We start from the raw sequence: 17,000 nt of genomic DNA on the forward strand, positions 1-17,000 counted from the left end.
ATCACGTTGTTGGTGGGGTTCAGAGTGTCTGAATTCCCACGCGCCCTGCTATCTTGCAATAGAGGGAACAAACTGGCCCAGCAGGGCATGCGTTTCTGATGGCACAGAGAGGGTGACGCTGTGTGGGCGACATGATTGCCTTCCATCTCTTAGTGCATAGAATAGCTTAGTAAAAACACAGAGTTCTAGGCACTGTCTGTAGAGATTCGGATCCCACTTGGGATGGGGGCACCCGAAAGGGCACTTTTAACACATTCCCTGGTGGTCCTGCAAGGTTAGGCTTGGTTGAGGCAGGTGAGGACAAATGTTTGTGTGCTGAAAGGCAACTGCAGCCTTTTATCCTGAGATCAGAAAAGGGTCCCAATAGCTAAGGAGCCATTAGGTGTCCTTGACTGTCCTCTGGGTAGAACTGTGCAGAAGCTTCTGTGAAACAGAAGGTGGGTGTCTGGGCTCTTGAAAACTCATTCCTTAGGGCTGCCCCCGAGGTGGGGCTTCTGCTGTGGGCTCAGGACTGCCAGGGCCAGGGATTTATATGAGACGGTGTCTGGCAAGGATGAGGTTCTCATCCAGATTTCTCTGCTCACCCTGATTTGGGGCGAGAGCATTGTTTCAAAGTCAGGAAGATGTGTCTGGGTCCCCAAGGTGCTTGTCACTTCTCACACAAAACGAGGAGTTCAGAATGGCTGAGAGAGGCGGTTTTAGGTACTCTTTCCTCCTTGGCTGTTATTTTTCATTACAGAAGCAATGCCTGCTTTTGTAGATTGTTTAAAAAAAAACATATAAGGAAAAAAAAATTTCTTAAAAGTCACCTGAAATCACACCACCCACAGATAACCACCGTTAACATTTAGTGCATATCCTTAAAAGGATACTGTTTGGTGACTTGCTTTTTGTGACTTTAACAATATAGCAAGAACATTTTCTAGGCTAGTAACTACATTTAATCATTTTTAATGTTACATTTATAGACAGGCCACAGTTTATTTAACCAATTAAATTTATTGTAGGGCATTAAAGTTCTTCACATGCAAGCACTCTCTTTCTCTTTCTGTCTCTGTTTATCTCTCTCTCTCCTTCTGTCTCTGTGTATCTCTTTCTCTCTCTCTCCCCTTATTCCTACCCTTCCTCCCTCACTCTTTAAGTATCTTTGGCTTTTATGGCCAACTCTGTTGTCACATTGTTCCTGTTACCTACTTGTGCTACCTTAGGATTTGTCCAGTGATTTTTTTTTTAAGATTTTATTTATTCTTTTTTTAAAAAGATTTATTTATTTATTTATTCATGATAGACATAGAGAGAGAGAGAGATGCAGAGACACAGGCAGAGGGAGAAGCAAGCTCCATGCGGGAGCCTGATGTGGGACTCGATCCCTGGTCTTCAGGATCGCGCCCTGAGCCGAAGGCAGACGCTTAACCGCTGAGCTACCCAGGCGTCCCAGTCCAGTGATTTCCTAAAGTGTAACTTCCTAGATATAGTATGTCTGGGACAAAGAATATATAGTTATGGTCTGTAGTTCTGATTGCTGTCTGGAAAGGTGCCCGACTCACTCACATCCCCAGTGACTGAGAGGAAAAGAGGAACCTCCCTAAAGAGAAGCCTTCTGACAATTTGTCCTGCTGCTCATCTGGCCAAATTGGGTGGTAAATTAGCTAACAGACCTTACATTCCAGGGAGGAGGGGAGTCCTGGCTGCAGAATGTCTTCCCAGAGGGGCCATCAATATTGCCTTGTTCTGACAGGACAGTCTGGATACAAGCCTGCCCATCCTCTTTGCCCTTATCTCTTGGGCTTGGGAACTTGGAATTTACTGGAACTACCCCAGTATTACTCAAAAGAGAAATAGGGGCAAGGTGGTGGTGACGCTGCAAGGGGTGGCTAATGTAAACTGAGCGTCAGTCCCATTATCTCCTCATCTGTCTTTGGGACAATGGGAATGACTGTCTCTTTTTCCTGTCACACTGAGTTCCACAGGTGTGGGTAGTGGGAGAGGGATTGCCCCTCATGCTTTGCCTTGGGTAGGTAATGAGTAACCCGGCAGCACTCATAGGCTAAATGTTGGAACCTGCCTCATCCCAACAGAAAGAAATAGAGAACAGGTGTACCATGGCCAAGGCTAATTCCTTATGGCCATGAGGTCAACGTGGAGCAAACCCACATGATAACAGAGAACACCAAAAACCATAGGCATGAGCTAGCCAAAGACTAAGAAGTAAAAAGCAGGGAAGTTGCAGAGACATCTAACCAACTGAGCCACCCAGGCGCTCCCTGGAAGTTGCTAGAGGATACCACAGGCAAGAGTTCGAATTGGATACAGAGTTCAGAAACTGAAGCCATGAGTCCAGGAGCGAGGACAGGTGGTCAGAGTTGCCTGGGCACAGCCTAGGGTGTCTCATTGCTTTCAATTTGCTTTTATCAGCCTCCATGGACATGAATGGATCACATACAGCTCCCCTCTTCCCAACAGACTCACAAGTCTCCTGCCCAAAGGCCCAAGGGCAGAACCAAACAGCAGATACATCCATATCTTCCAAGTGCACAATATTATAGTCATTATAAAATGCCAAGCAGTAGAAATGGCCTTTGGCAGCTGGGGCGGAAGGGAATATTCCATAGAGTTAGACAAAAACTACCAAAGAACAAAGGTACCAGGCTTGGGACCTAGAGACTCTATAGTCAAACACCCCTCCCATTTCTGCAACCCAGCTCCACTACACCGACAGCAGGAGTGGCCTCAGAGTCAGAGACCTAGCAAAAGGCCTGGCAGGTATTTCAGCCCCATGTGCTGGGGAGGAGATAGGGCTGGGTATGGGTAGGGAGAGACCCCACCCTTGTATATCCTGCCAGGTGTCCACCATATGAGTCTATATGTTTCACAATTTAAGAGAAAACACTAATTAAATGTGTTTCCCAAATTGTTTTCATAGGATTTTGTATGCTGTAACAATACACTCTTGGGTGAAAAGAAAGCAGAATACAAAATTATGTGTATGGTGTAATTTCAACTCTGCAAAAAATGCTTTTTACATACACACACACGAAAAGGTATTACAAGGAAATAGACCAATATTTTGATGGTAGAGGGGAAATGTTGAACTTTGCTCTATTTTATCAGCTGATATTGGCCATTCTCTACCATTGATTCTAAGTCTCCAGTTGAAGGAAGCAGGAAGCAGCCAGCCCTGAACCACTAGCTTCGTAAGACCTGAGGGGAGGCCAGGCAGGAGCATCAGTGGCATCCAGGAAACGGAAGAAGAGGTCACAGCACTAGGCAGGGCGAAGTCACATCCTTAGCCAAGTATTCATGGGAACTGTTGTCCTCTCTGTAGCTTTTCCTCATTTCTTCTTTTCGCTCCCTCTGCTTTGCTCTATAATATTTTTATTCATTTCACTGTTTGTGCCCTTTCATAATCAAGGTAGATATTAGCCAATTAAGTACTCCATTACAATGAAGTAGGCATGGCAAACAATGTCAGCAGGAATAAATGGTTACATTTAGGTTAATTGAATAGTAAACTGCAGATAGTTCTTATCCCATGGTGCAGATTTAGCCATTTTCACGTAATCTGTGTCTGTAATTCCCTGGTTGGAAAACGCCTCCAAGTGTCATTAAAAAGATATCCGAAATGGGGGGACCCGCTGTGATGAGGCAGTTTGGATGGAGCAGAAAAGACCGGGCATTATGAGCAACGGTATGGGTTGGATCCCAGAACCCACCCAGCCACCCTGCCGGAGTGCCCGCTGTGTGCTGTGTGACCTGGGAGTAGTCGCATACACTCTCTGAACCTCAGTTTTCTCATTTGTTAAACGTGGATGTCCCCCCATCCTCTAGGGAGATATAAATGACATAAAATGAGTGCTAGCAGACCCAGCACCAAGAAGAGAGTGGCCATTTGCTCGTCTCTACCCACATCTCCTCAACTTCCAAACCAGGTTGGTGCGGTTACTATTCCTAAGAAGATGCTCTCTGCTAACGTGGTGCTCCCTAGCACAGAGCCTGGAAATGTGACCCATTCTTGCCTTCCTTCGCAGCCTCTACCTACATCAGGTCTAGATTTCTTTCCACAAAATTCATGGTGGATTTTAGTTTCTCCCTATTCTGGCCTGAAGCTTTAGCTTTACTAAGGACCGTATTTGTTCCCTTATTAGTCCAAGGTGGGTGCCAAGACTATCTCAGTCATTTAGAACACCTTTTAGAAGAAATTAATTGGTATTCAGAAATACCACCACCTAAATGTGAATCTTTTCTTTATTTGACAATAGTAAAAAGGAACAAAGCTGTTGTTGCTCGTAAAATCTATACTCCATGAACTCTGAATTTCCAAAGATGAATTCATCTGTTTTGAATAACCGTGTCCAGTAATTAATATTTTCTTTTAGCAATTTTTCTATGAAAAATGTCTTTTGCTTGACCGTCAAGCTAGATCAGACAAGCTTTTTTTTTCTTCCTTTTTTCCCCCCAGACGTTCCAGCCTCTAGAAAGTTCTAAATCTATCTGATAAGCACTTGAAATATTAATATCCCTTCTGAGCTACAGTTCCATAAACTAATTTTTGATATGACAATTCACAAAGCAATTCCATTTGCCTGCAGTTGCGCTAAGAGCTGGCCTGACCTATATGGTCAGGTGCCCAAAGAGAGTCTTCCAAGGGGACCTGGACATTCACATAATAGTGACAACCTAAGAGCAGCAGCACTCATTTTATCACCATATCAGATACTTTCAAAGAACAATGAAGGCTGAGCCTTCGAGACATCTCTTGCTATTATGAAGGCAGAGGTAGAGCTCCTCCCCACTGCCACTTTGTCCCAGGTTCAGTTTCCATACCCAAGTCCAAGTCCACTCAGAGTGGAGAAGAACCCAAAACACTTAGATTATTTTAAGGCTCCAGTATATTTAAAAAAATAAAGAAATGTCAAAATAGGGTCACATTTATGATGCTACTTTGAAAATGTTTACATTTAACAAATTACATTTCACACCAGGAATACAATATAATACAATCATGTTGTTCACAAACATCAAATAGTAATAAAAGTAATACCAGCTTACACTTATGAACACTCACTTACTCTATGCTATGCCTGGCTCAATGCATCTTTCCGATCTTCTGTCATTTAATTTTTTTCCCAACCACCTGATGAAGTAGATTCCATTATTTCAAAGACAAAGAAATTGAGGCACAGGGATGCTCAGTAGCTTGCCTGAGGTGAAAGGGAACAGAGACAGATTTACAGTTTTCCAATCCTATTCGTGTACTTCTGAGACTGTGTGTGTTGCCTCGGTTACAGCCAGGGACATAAGTCTAAATCTGAGAACTTTGTGAATGTGAGACCCTGGGGCTTTTGCAGTGACCAAGATGACACTTTGCACTAATGCCAGCACCTTGACACAGTGCTCACCAGGCACGTGGCCTCACAGAGGGTGCACCCTGGCTACATACTTCCTGTTGGCTGGGTCTCAGCTTAGATGTAGGGTCAGTCTTCCTCTAGAAGGCAATGAATACTCCCCAAATCTCTTTGACTTCTGAAAGGAAGAAACGAGTCTCTGGCTCAGAGATTTCCCCAGCTTCTAACGTCACTCCCAGACTAAGACTTGGAGCAGGGCTAGAAGTCCAGGGAAGTCACCTTTACTGCCCCATATTTGTCCTCAACTCCTGGTGAGAATGGACTCTTTCTGGACACCTCCACTATTCTCAAGGTTTCTCAGCAAAGTGAGTGAGCAGAATGGTGACTCAGATGCCTTGATTCTCTGTATCTTTTTTTTTTTTTAAGATTTTATTTTTTATTTTTTATTTATTCATGATAAAAGAGAGAGAAGGGCAGAGACACAGGCAGAGGGAGAGGCAGGCTCCATGCAGGGAGCCCAATGCAGGACTCGATCCCGGGACTCCAGGACCGTGCCCCAGGCCGAAGGTAGGTGCTAAACTGCTGAGCCACCCAGGGATCCCCGATTCTCTGTATCTTTGAAAAAGAGAAGGAGCAAGAGAGAAAGGATGACAGCAAGTGTGTGTTTTCACTTCTATTATCCCATCCACTTCTCCACCTACCTGGGCCTGGCTTCTGGCACCTGACCAGCTCTTTTAGCAATAGTAGTGGCCTCTATGTTACTTACTCTAATGAATCAAACAGTCATTTTATTGCACCTGCTAGTAGGTTTTTGGCACCACTGACCATTTCTTTTTCTTAAAAGCATCTCTTCCCTTGGCTCTATTTTCAACACGGGACAGGTTTTCCTCCTGCCTCTGGGGCCCCCCCTTCTCAATCTCACATGCAGGACTATCCCTTCTACAAAGATTGACCACTGGCCGTTTCCCTCTCCCATTTTTCTTTGCTTAGTCCATGGTCAAGATGTCAATCAATCAGCAGTAATACATAGGCAACTTCAGACCAAACATTTCCTTTGATCTCTAAATGCATGCATCAAAAAGATTACGTATTATAGCTGCTTTGATATCTCAAAGGCACTTTGGATTCAATTTTCCGTGTGGTTCTGAAATCAAACTTATGACCTTCCTACCATGAACTTGGTCTTTTTCTGGTGTTTCCTTTGTCAGTGAGTGGCCAGAATTTACCATGTTCCTTCTACTTTCAAGATACTTGGCATATGATGCTCTCACTTCCATTTTAATGTGTGTTATAGAGATACTATATACACTGGCGCAAACATATGTGTGCATGTATACCAGTTGTCAAATATAAAGAAATGAATCCCATTTTATCACTTGCTAAATTTAGAGCCTTAATGACCGGTTTCATTTATGTACTGAGGTAAATAAAAATCACTTATTAGAAAGAAATGGATTTGGTGTTAAATTCTGCACAAGTGAAATATTTAACTCAGCACACACTGCAATTCTTTCCATTGTAATTCTTGTTATTACACCCAAATTGTAATCTACTATTGCAGACAATTGATTGAGTTTTCTTTTTCTATGTCTTGTTTCCCCACTCAGTGGACAGCTGCTTATGCTGATGTTTTCTTGATGGAATCATAACCATGATTTTGCTGTTACCACAGGTCAGCTAATCTAAAAATTAGGATTAAAAAGGACTACATATGCTGATCTATTTTGGTTTAAGTAGAAGCATATGATAAAAAGATTCCAGAAACCCCACTTCTCACTTTCATCCAGATGTAACCCTCAAGTGCAATTCCATCTCTCCAAACACTTTCTAAATATTTATCTTCCCATTTACTTTCACCTACTGTACCCAGGACCGGCTATATAATTTGCAAGGTCTGGTGCAAAATGAAAATGCAGGGCCCCTTGTTAAAAACTATTATGAATTTCAAAATGGTGCCAGCCACGCATTAAATTAAGTTTGGGGCCCTTCCAAGCATGGGGCACATGTCACACCCATGAACAGATTGTGCCTGTAACTTTCATAGAGTTTTCTTTCAAATCCTTGTACTCCAAACACCACATCTCCAATTTGTCTGAAATTTGTATGCCTTCTTTAGTTTTTTTCTACATTATTGTGCCCACTTTTATTCATTCATTCAACAAACACTGAAAGAGTGTCTCCCATATGCCAGGCAGGCAATGTGCTGGGGTGCTGGGGTGCTGGAGATACAGAGATAAATAGGTGATGAATCTTACCTCCAGGGCCTCAGAGTCATTCTCCAAAGGACTTCAGGTGCCAACCTTTGAGTTGATGTCCCTTCATGAGATCACAGAAGTATTGCCACCCTTTTGCTTTTTGATGGTCAATAAATGTATGATATGAAGTTCAAGAGCATTCCTAGTAAAAAAGCAAATTATATCAAATGAGGTATCACTGCCATTGAATCATAATAACAAAAATTTGAAAGAAACTATAATTCTCGGGGATCCCTGCATGGCTCAGTGGTTTAGCGCCTGCCTTCAGCCTGGGGTGTGATCCTGGAGCCCCGGGATGGAGTCCCACATCAGGCTCCCTGCATGGAGTCTGCTTCTCCCTCTGCCTGTGTCTCTGCCTCTCTCTCTCTCTCTATCTGTCTCTCATGAATAAATAAATAAAATCTTTAAAAAAAAAACAAACTATAATCCTCAAGATAGTCAAGGGTGATTTGTTCACATTCACATTTTAGGATGCTATTTGATAATATTTTTTTAAATATTTAATTATACTTTACTATTTAATTATGCTTCTTTCTTTTGATTTTCCCATACACATATATTAACACATATGCATAAAGGTCTATACAGAATGTTACAGATGGAAGAGAGAGAAAGGTGTTCATTACAATACTTTTATAATAGGGAAAGACCCTAAAAACAGTCATGCTCATCAAAAGGACATTAGTTAAATAAATTAAATGCATACAAGCCGAGGACTAATACACAGCTAATAGAATGATAAAGATTTCTTTTTTGTTGACAGGATGCCCAAGGTATCATTGTGAAACGATCAAAGCAAATTATAGAATCGTTTGTGGAATATGGTATCATTTGTGCTTTGAAAAAATAATGTTCGGGATCCCTGGGTGGCGCAGCGGTTTAGCGCCTGCCTTTGGCCCAGGGCGCGATCCTGGAGACCCGGGATCGAATCCCACGTCAGGCTCCTGGTGCATGGAGCCTGCTTCTCCCTCTGCCTATGTCTCTGCCTCTCTCTCTCTCTGTGTGACTATCATAAATAAATGAAAGAAAAAAAAAAAAGAAAAAAGAAAAAATAATGTTCAACTATTCCAGCCAACAAATCCAGAGCCATATCTACATCTGATACAGACATCGACAATGTCTGGAAGACAGAAGAAACTATAACAGCAGTGCTTCTGAGGAACAGGATTGGGCACTTTGGGCAGAGAAGGAGAAAACTTTTACTATTTACTCTGTTTCTTATTGAATGATTTAAGCTCAAAATGAATTTTTCTTCTTTCATAATTAGAAAACACTCAGTTAAAACAACTCGGAGTCACTATCGCTATTTTCCCTTTCTGTCCTTTATCTCTAATATCATTTTGGAAAAGACAAAAGAAATAGTTAACTTTTGTTCTTAAAGATTTATTTATTTATTCATGAGAGACACACAGAGAGAGGCAGAGACATGGGCAGAGGGGGAGCAAGCTCCCCGCAGGGAGCTGGATGCAGACATGACCCCAGGATCACACCGAGCCAAAGGCTGACTCAATCTCTGAGCCACCAAGTTGTACCAATAGTTAAAATTTTCGAAATCCAAAAAGTAGTGACATCTACAGTCAGGAAGACTTGCAACAGCCTCTGTCCTAATGGCCAGGATCAATTTTGTATTAGAGCCACAGGATCCTTACTCACTGTACTGTCAGCCTTTGACACCTTCATAACTGTAGTACATGGGCAGAACTAGTCTTCTTATTTCCTTTTTTTAAAAGATTTTATTTGTTTATTCATGAGAACCACACAGAGAGAGGCAGAGACATAGGGAGAGGCAGAGGGAGAAGCAGGCTCCCTGCGGGGAGCCTGATGCAACACTTGATCCCAGGATCCCAGGATCATGACCTGAGCCAAAAGCAATAACCTCTTTAACATTTGATTTTAGTAATTTGAGTCTTCTCTCTTTTTTTTTTCTTCCGTAATTCATCTAGCTAAAATTTTGTCAGTTTTGTTGATTTCAAAGAACCAACTTTTGGTTTCACTGATTTTCTCTATTATTTTTCAAAATTCTACTTCATTTTTCTCTACCATAATCTTTATTATTCCCATTCTTCTGCTAGATTTGGGTTTAGTTAGGTTTTTTTTTCTAGTTCTTTCAGTTGTAAAGGTAATTTGTTGATTTGAGATCTTTCTTGTTTTCTAATGTAGGCATTTATAACTATAAATTTCTCCCTTCACATTGCTTTTGCTGTATTCCATTAGTTTGGGTATGCTGTATTTTAATTTTTATCAATCTCTAAGGGGTTTCAATTTCTCTTGTGGTTTCTTCTTTGATTCATTGATTGTTGAAGAGTGTGTTGTTTAGTTTCCACAAATCTATGACTTTCCCAGTTTTATTTCTGTTATCAATTTCTTACTTCATCCAGTTGTAGATGGAGAAGATACTTTGTATAATATTGTCTTTTTAAATTATTGATATTTAGTTTGTGATCTAATGTATATTCTATCCTGGAAAATGTTCCTTCACTTAAGAAGAATGTGCATGATGTTGTTGGGCAAATTGTTCTATATTATCTATTCGACCTCATTGGCTTATGGTGTTGTGTAAGTCCTCTATTTCCTTATCAATCTTCTGTCTGGTTGTTCTATCCATTATTGAGAGTGGGTATTGAAGTCTGCAACTACTACTGTAGAACTGTGTTCCTCTCTTTAATTTTGCCAGTTTTTGCCTTTTGTATTTTGATGGTCTGTTAGAAGGTATACAGATGTTTGTAATTGTCATAAATTTTTGCTATATTGAATCTTTTATTAATATATGATGTCCTTCCTTGTCTCTTGTAAACTTTTTGATTTAAAGTTTATTTGGTCTGATATTAGTATAGCCACCTTTGCTCTCCTTAGGTTACACTTTGCATAGAATATCTTTTCCCATCTGTTCATTTTCATTTATTTATATCAAATATCAAGGATCAGCCTGAAGAATAAACTTAAGGTCTTCTCAGTTTTTTCTGGACAGGAGCCTTTCCTTGCATATGTGTAGTCACTTTCTAGTTTTCCCTAAATATGCATTTGCTTTTTTGTTTGTTTGTTTTTAGAGAGAGAGAGAATCTTAAGCAGGCTCCACACCCAGCATGGCTTAATCTTATAATTCTGAGATCATGACCTAAGCTGAAATCAAGAGTCAGACACTTAGCTGATTGAGCCACCCAGGTACCCCTGCATTTTCTTTTGAATGTCCTAGTCTTTAATATCTGTCTTCTAAAGAGGGAAAGAAAAAAAGGAAGGGGTATCGGTCCTTTAAATCCCCTAAAAGTCATTTCAGCCAGAAGGAGAAAGATGCACAGCAATGGAAAGAGCCATGTCACTACAACAACAAGGGCCACCTACCTCTTTGCCTGTACCTCTGTGATCAGAAGCAGCAATCAGCAATCAGATTTCTGATATCTGGAGAATAGGGTCCTTTTTGCTCTTGAAAAGCTGGCTCTGGAAAGCTGCATGTAAGCTACTCCAGGAGCATGTACCCAGCTGCCTGCCATGGGGATGAGGATGGGAGATGAGTAGCTGCTACTGTGTTAAGAGCTAATATTGACTGAAACTAACTGCAAATTACCTTTCAAAGCTTCTCCTGGAAGTTACAAACTTCCAATAGATTCAGACGTCCCAGAAGAGTTCTATTAGACAGATTATGCTAGTGCAATTGGTGTCTAGGTGGGGATACAGACTCCTGGTGCTTCTTCAGCCATCTTCTAGAATGCTTTCTCCAGCAGAGAGGTTTTTTTTTTTTTTTAACTTTTGATAAAAGGTCACATACTAGCTTTGCAAAGGTAATAGAAGAGATAAGAAAATGTTCTAAAGAAGCAGCATAGTTCAGTGAAGATCAAGAGACTAACAATCAAAAAATTATATTTGCAGGGCAGCCCTGGTGGCTCAGTGGTTTAGCGCCACCTTCGACCTAGGGCCTAATCCTGGAGACCTGGGATCGAGTCCCACATCAGGCTCCCTGCGTGGAGCCTGCTTCTCCCTCAGCCTGTGTCTCTGCCTCTCTCTCTCTCTCTCTCTCTGTGTCTCTCATGAATAAATAAATAAAATCTTAAAAAAATTATATTTGCCATCTTGTTTATCCTCCACAGCAGCACTATCAGTAGAAATATAATGTGAGCCATGTACATGATTAATTTTTCAGCAGCCACATTAAAACAAAGTAAAAATTAACAGGTAAAATTAATTTTAATAAATTTTATTTAATCAATATATCCAAAATATTATTTCAACATACAATCAATATGAAACTTATTGGTGAAATATTTGCTTTTTTATAGTAAGTCTTTGAAATCTGATGTGTATTTTATACTTATAGCACTTCTCAATTTAGATGCTAAATATTTCTCAGAAGTAATTGATCTGTATTTAGATTTCATAAAGTGCATAATTGAAAAGTAGATTAATAGAGCCAAGTTGCTCTAGACATATTTACAATTTTCCAATAACTGAACCAAGTATCAGTTTTTAAATATAAATTAAAATAGATAACATTTAAAATTCAATTTTTCAGTTTCTCTAGCCACATTCCAAGTGTTCAATAGCTATGTGTGACTAATGTCTACCATATAGGACATTACGGATTTAGACTGTGACTTTGGAAAGGCTAGTTACCATCTTGAAAATCAGGTTGACCATGTGATAATTGAACCAATTGATCTCCTGTGCCACTTGTGGGTCTATCATTTGGTAATTCAAAATAATAAAAATGAGAACAACAACAAGTCCCACTCCCTCCCCCAGAATTTCAGAGCATTTCAGAATCACCACTTTACATCTCTGACCAATTTCTGGGCTGGTTTCCATATTAGTGAGTTTTAGACATTTCTGAGTATATTTCAAAACCTTGGTATGCTAATCATAAATGGAATAGATTCTACAAAAAATTTTTAAAAGTATGTTTGTTAAGTTAACCTTGAGGTTATACTATCATATTCTTCAAATGCCTCTGCTTTTTTTGTTATATATTTAAGTGTTTGCCCCTACATTTTTGGAAATGTGCAGGGTTACTATGCCAGAATCAGGAAGGCCTGGGAACAACACAAGCCATCACCCACTGCTTCCCTCTATCATTATTCATCTGCTCAAGGACGGTTCTTTTCCATCTCCACATGAGTTTGTTTTCTACTTCACCTACCTGTCCATATGAGTTACAGTTAAGTTCTAATTTTCTATATTACCTAAGAAGCCAAGAAAGTAAGTTGAAAATTGCATGGATGCTACTCTCATTTTAGATAATTACATACAATAAAAATCTGCACATGGATCCTACTTTATAAAGTTCAAAAACTTTTGTATAATCCTACTCAAACACGCAACATTCAAGTCAATTTGAACAAAAGGAAAAGAGGAGTTTAAAATCATGCACCCAATACATGGGTACACCTGTGTTACAGAAATAGTTTTCTAAGCATCAGCCAAGTGCTCTAAAACATCACCTTGACTCTCTCAAAACAGGTTTCACTTGGAGCTAGCATGACACTCATTCTACATAGTGTACAATCAACTCCCAATTTAAGCACTTTTCTTTTGTGCTCAGGATGTCCTATGATTCAAAGAGCAGCATCTGAAAAAGTAGGATATCCTTCCACTTTTTCAGAGGACAGATTTCCGGCAAGTTCTAGAACACAACCCCGAATTCAAAATCAAGAAGAAATAAACTGAAAATTCCTTCGCTTGATACTGAGCAATAAGTGATTAAGTGGGTCAGCTGGCACCACTGTTTCCAAGGAGATGTTGCTTGTAAGTTTCCACAGTGCAAAACAATGGGGGTTCATTTTGAACCCAGATTCCAAATAGAAAGGTCACTCTTTCTTCCTAATGATGCTTTCCCACAAGAAAAGACCATGGGAAGGAACAGGGTGCAGTCAAGGACAACAGACAGTCCTCTCTGAGCACGGGGAACAAGATGAGGTGAAGGTCTCCAGAAGTCATGGAGTGAGCCAGTGAGTGGAAGACTGGCTCTCCAGCCCATGCTCTCTGTGTACTTACAAGCATATGATACAATAAGTCAACAGAGAAATAACAGCAAAAATGTCACCTTGCTGCCGGTCACTTGAGAGAACATAGAAAATTCAGGTTAACAAGACAGAGAACTATAGCTTCTACCAGCAATTTCAGGGCAATGAAGCACATTAAAGTCACATTAATAACAACTGCCTTGAAGCAAGAAAGGGACATCATGAAAAAAATGATATTTACAATAAAATTAACTGTATCAGGGATGATGATGATGATGATGATGGCAGTGAGAGTGAAATGTTGATTTCCTCTCTTCTTTGCATTGCTTACTTGCATTTAGTGAACTGAAGCAGGCCCAAGAAAGAAGGTCTGGGGCAGGTCATCATGATTCTTCTGGCCTAGCCATTGAGACAAAGTCTTGCTCTTATCCCTCCATGCTGTCTGGCTCATCTTCAGACTGGCCTTTGCTAGCCTTTCGAGTGAGAAGATACTGGAGGACTTGAGATTCGGAGGCTCAGGAGTAAGGGGCAGAGAAGGTGGCTCAAATCCCATTATCCTGAGCCAGCATCTTCTGTGTGGTCCAGTATAAGTCCTCAGAGGAGCATCTTGTGACTTGGGTCCCTTGCAAGCTGCTCTACAACATAATACTGGCTTTTTCTTCAGTGCAGATGGTATACATGGGAGCAGTGTCCTGGCAGAAAAAACCTAGGGGACAGGTTCCTGGAACATTCGGTGTTCGGTGACCCTCCAACAGCCCCAAGCGTAGATGCAGAGGACTAGAATGTGGGTTAGCTGACTCCCACTTTGTGGCAGATACAACTGGTGTTAGGAGAGGCCTCCAGGGCCCTGTTTCCAAGCCGTGATCCATACATCTTGAGTATTGCCTCAAGAACCGCCCAGGAAAAAGGGCAGAAAGGCTGTGTATTTCAATCTCTGGACCAATGATCTTTATTGCAACCAGAGTAGCTATCTTTTACTTTTATGTATTGGGAATCCGAGTGACATTTCATTTGAATAAAGAATTCTGTAGCTCCACCAACACATACAACATGCATCAAACTGTAATACAAACAACAAACAGCATAACACAAAAATACAAACAAGATCTGAAAACCACCACTTTAATGCTTATATCCCTAAGGACAAACTGTACCAACCATATCTTTTTATTTTTTGTATTCTGATGCATTGACATCTGGGGCCTCACTGACCCTGGAGGAACTGCACCACCCAGAGTCTTGCATGCCTTTCATGTGCAAACCAACCAATACCCCCAGCCACAGTATCTTTTAGGGTCTCACGTTCCAAGCTGCTAATTCCCCTGCCCTAATCGCTCCAGGGCCAAGTGCCAGGCCATTGGGTGCAGCTCCTATGCCCTAGAACCGCTGAGATTATTCAAACTAACTAATCCTAAACTGCTCAGCATGCCTTGCTTTTTCCTTCCCACAGAAACCACAAGAAAAGCTCTTGCTCACACTTCTACATACCTCCCTCCTCCTTCTTCCCACCCGCCACCCTACCTTGCTCCCTCTGCCTCCTGCCTGACCTCAGTGCTCCTCTGTGTGGTCCTGCATGGTACCAAGCTTCCTACTTCCAGGGAACTGTAAACAATTTTTAGCTTCATGATCATCATTTCCGTGTCTGCATGTCTTCTCTACTTAATTCAGATGAATCCCAGCTATCCTTAAAATACAAAATAGGGCTCCAGGCCTGGTGAGCAATGCCCATGTATTGTTAGTAGTAGGATCTGGTATTAGCATGAAAAGGAATTTTTTTTTTTGGATGAAAGCAGCTTGTCCAGGAACCTTGAGCACCTATGCAGTTGCATTCGTGGTGGGTAACTTCCCACAGCAAGAAACACAGCTGGTGTGGGGCTTGTTTCTAGGATAAGGGAAGGCTCTCCTAACCAGCAGAGCTCTGACATGCAGCTTTGGGCCTTTTGGATTGAAGGACTCAGCCATAGGTGGGTGGCCTGGTGCTAGCTAATCTATTAATCCTTTCTCCTATATCCCTGCCATAGTCAAGAGGCTGATGTGCTCTTTTAAAGATATAGAGTCAAAGACTATGACTGCAGGATGTTGTGCCATGACAACATGGATGTTTCTGTTGCAATTAAATTAGTCAAGTTGTCCAAGGCAAGATAATTTAAATACATCACAGATGTGTGGAGACACTAGGTAATGCTTGTGATACTTGGAATAGAGGTGGAGATTCAGATGAAAGGAAGCAGATTTTTTTAAAGGATGCTTCATAGATTTCCTCTCCTTGGGGGAGGGGGGGACAGTTGCCTCTCTACTTGGCCATTGGCCTTGGAAATGAGGAAAAAATAAGAAGAGGAAAAATGTGCTGTCTTCTATAGACGGTCAGGGCCCTCTCAGCTCCGTACTGCTTCCTCCCGACCCATCACTAGAAGAGTGAGGTAGAACTAGGAGCCAGGGCATTTTATTAGGTCATAGTTCTGGGGATAGAAACTTTCACTGGAATAAGCAAAAGGAATAAAGATCTGATCCCACACAACAACTGCATCTTGGTCATTTGTCTCACAGCCACGGCTTTGTTCTCAGGAGGTAGGATGACTCTCAGGAAGAGCTCTGCCCTCAGCCAGCCTGGGATAAGCAGCTCAGACTGACTATGCTCCAGATATCGATGTAAACACAATCCCACTCTCACCTCACCTTGTTGGCTCATCTGCCTGTCCTCAGACTAGACTTTTATCACCATGGGATGGTGAGTTCAGTAGGTCTGCTTTGGTTGTGACTGAAACTCAACTCACATGAGCTCACTATAAAAGTGGGTGTAATGTTCACGGAGGCTAACCACAGGTCTTAGGGCAAATAGCCCTAAGTACTCAAAGGCCACCAGAATTTTGCTAAGGCTGTAGCTATGGCTGGTTATACGACCACCAACAGCCCCCAGGCTCATGATGTCCACATGTGCCACTAGAAGAAAGTAAGAGGCTCCCTGGTCCAGTGAGAGCACCAAGGAAGGGCTCTGACTGAGCAGCTTAAACCAGGCATCCAGGCTGGGTAACACTTTAGCCAGGGGAAGAAAGTGTTATGAAAGAACCAGAAGCCCTCACCAAGATCACACTGTAACAGTAGAGCAGAGAAACGAGAATTTCCTGGGAAAAAGTATTAGTGTATTTAAGTTACAGCAAGGGCTCCCAAGTGGGGATGATTTGGTCCCCACCGCATCCCCCCCGGAGGACATTTGGAAATATCTGGAGACAGTTTTGATTGTTACAACCATGTGTGTAGGGGGTGCTACTGACATCTAGGGTGTCAAGGTCAGTGATGCTGATAAACATCCTACAATATAGAGAACAGCCCCTACCCCCAACAAAGAGGTATTCAGTCCAAAATGTCAATAGTAGTGAGGTTTAGAAACAAATCCTAAGCTAGGAGGTAAGGAAGCAGTGGAGAGAAGATTACATTTGCTGGAAGGAGAC

The sequence above is a fragment of the Canis lupus genome, chromosome 18 (assembly GCF_048164855.1).
Source record: "Canis lupus baileyi chromosome 18, mCanLup2.hap1, whole genome shotgun sequence".
Lineage (NCBI taxonomy): Eukaryota > Metazoa > Chordata > Mammalia > Carnivora > Canidae > Canis > Canis lupus.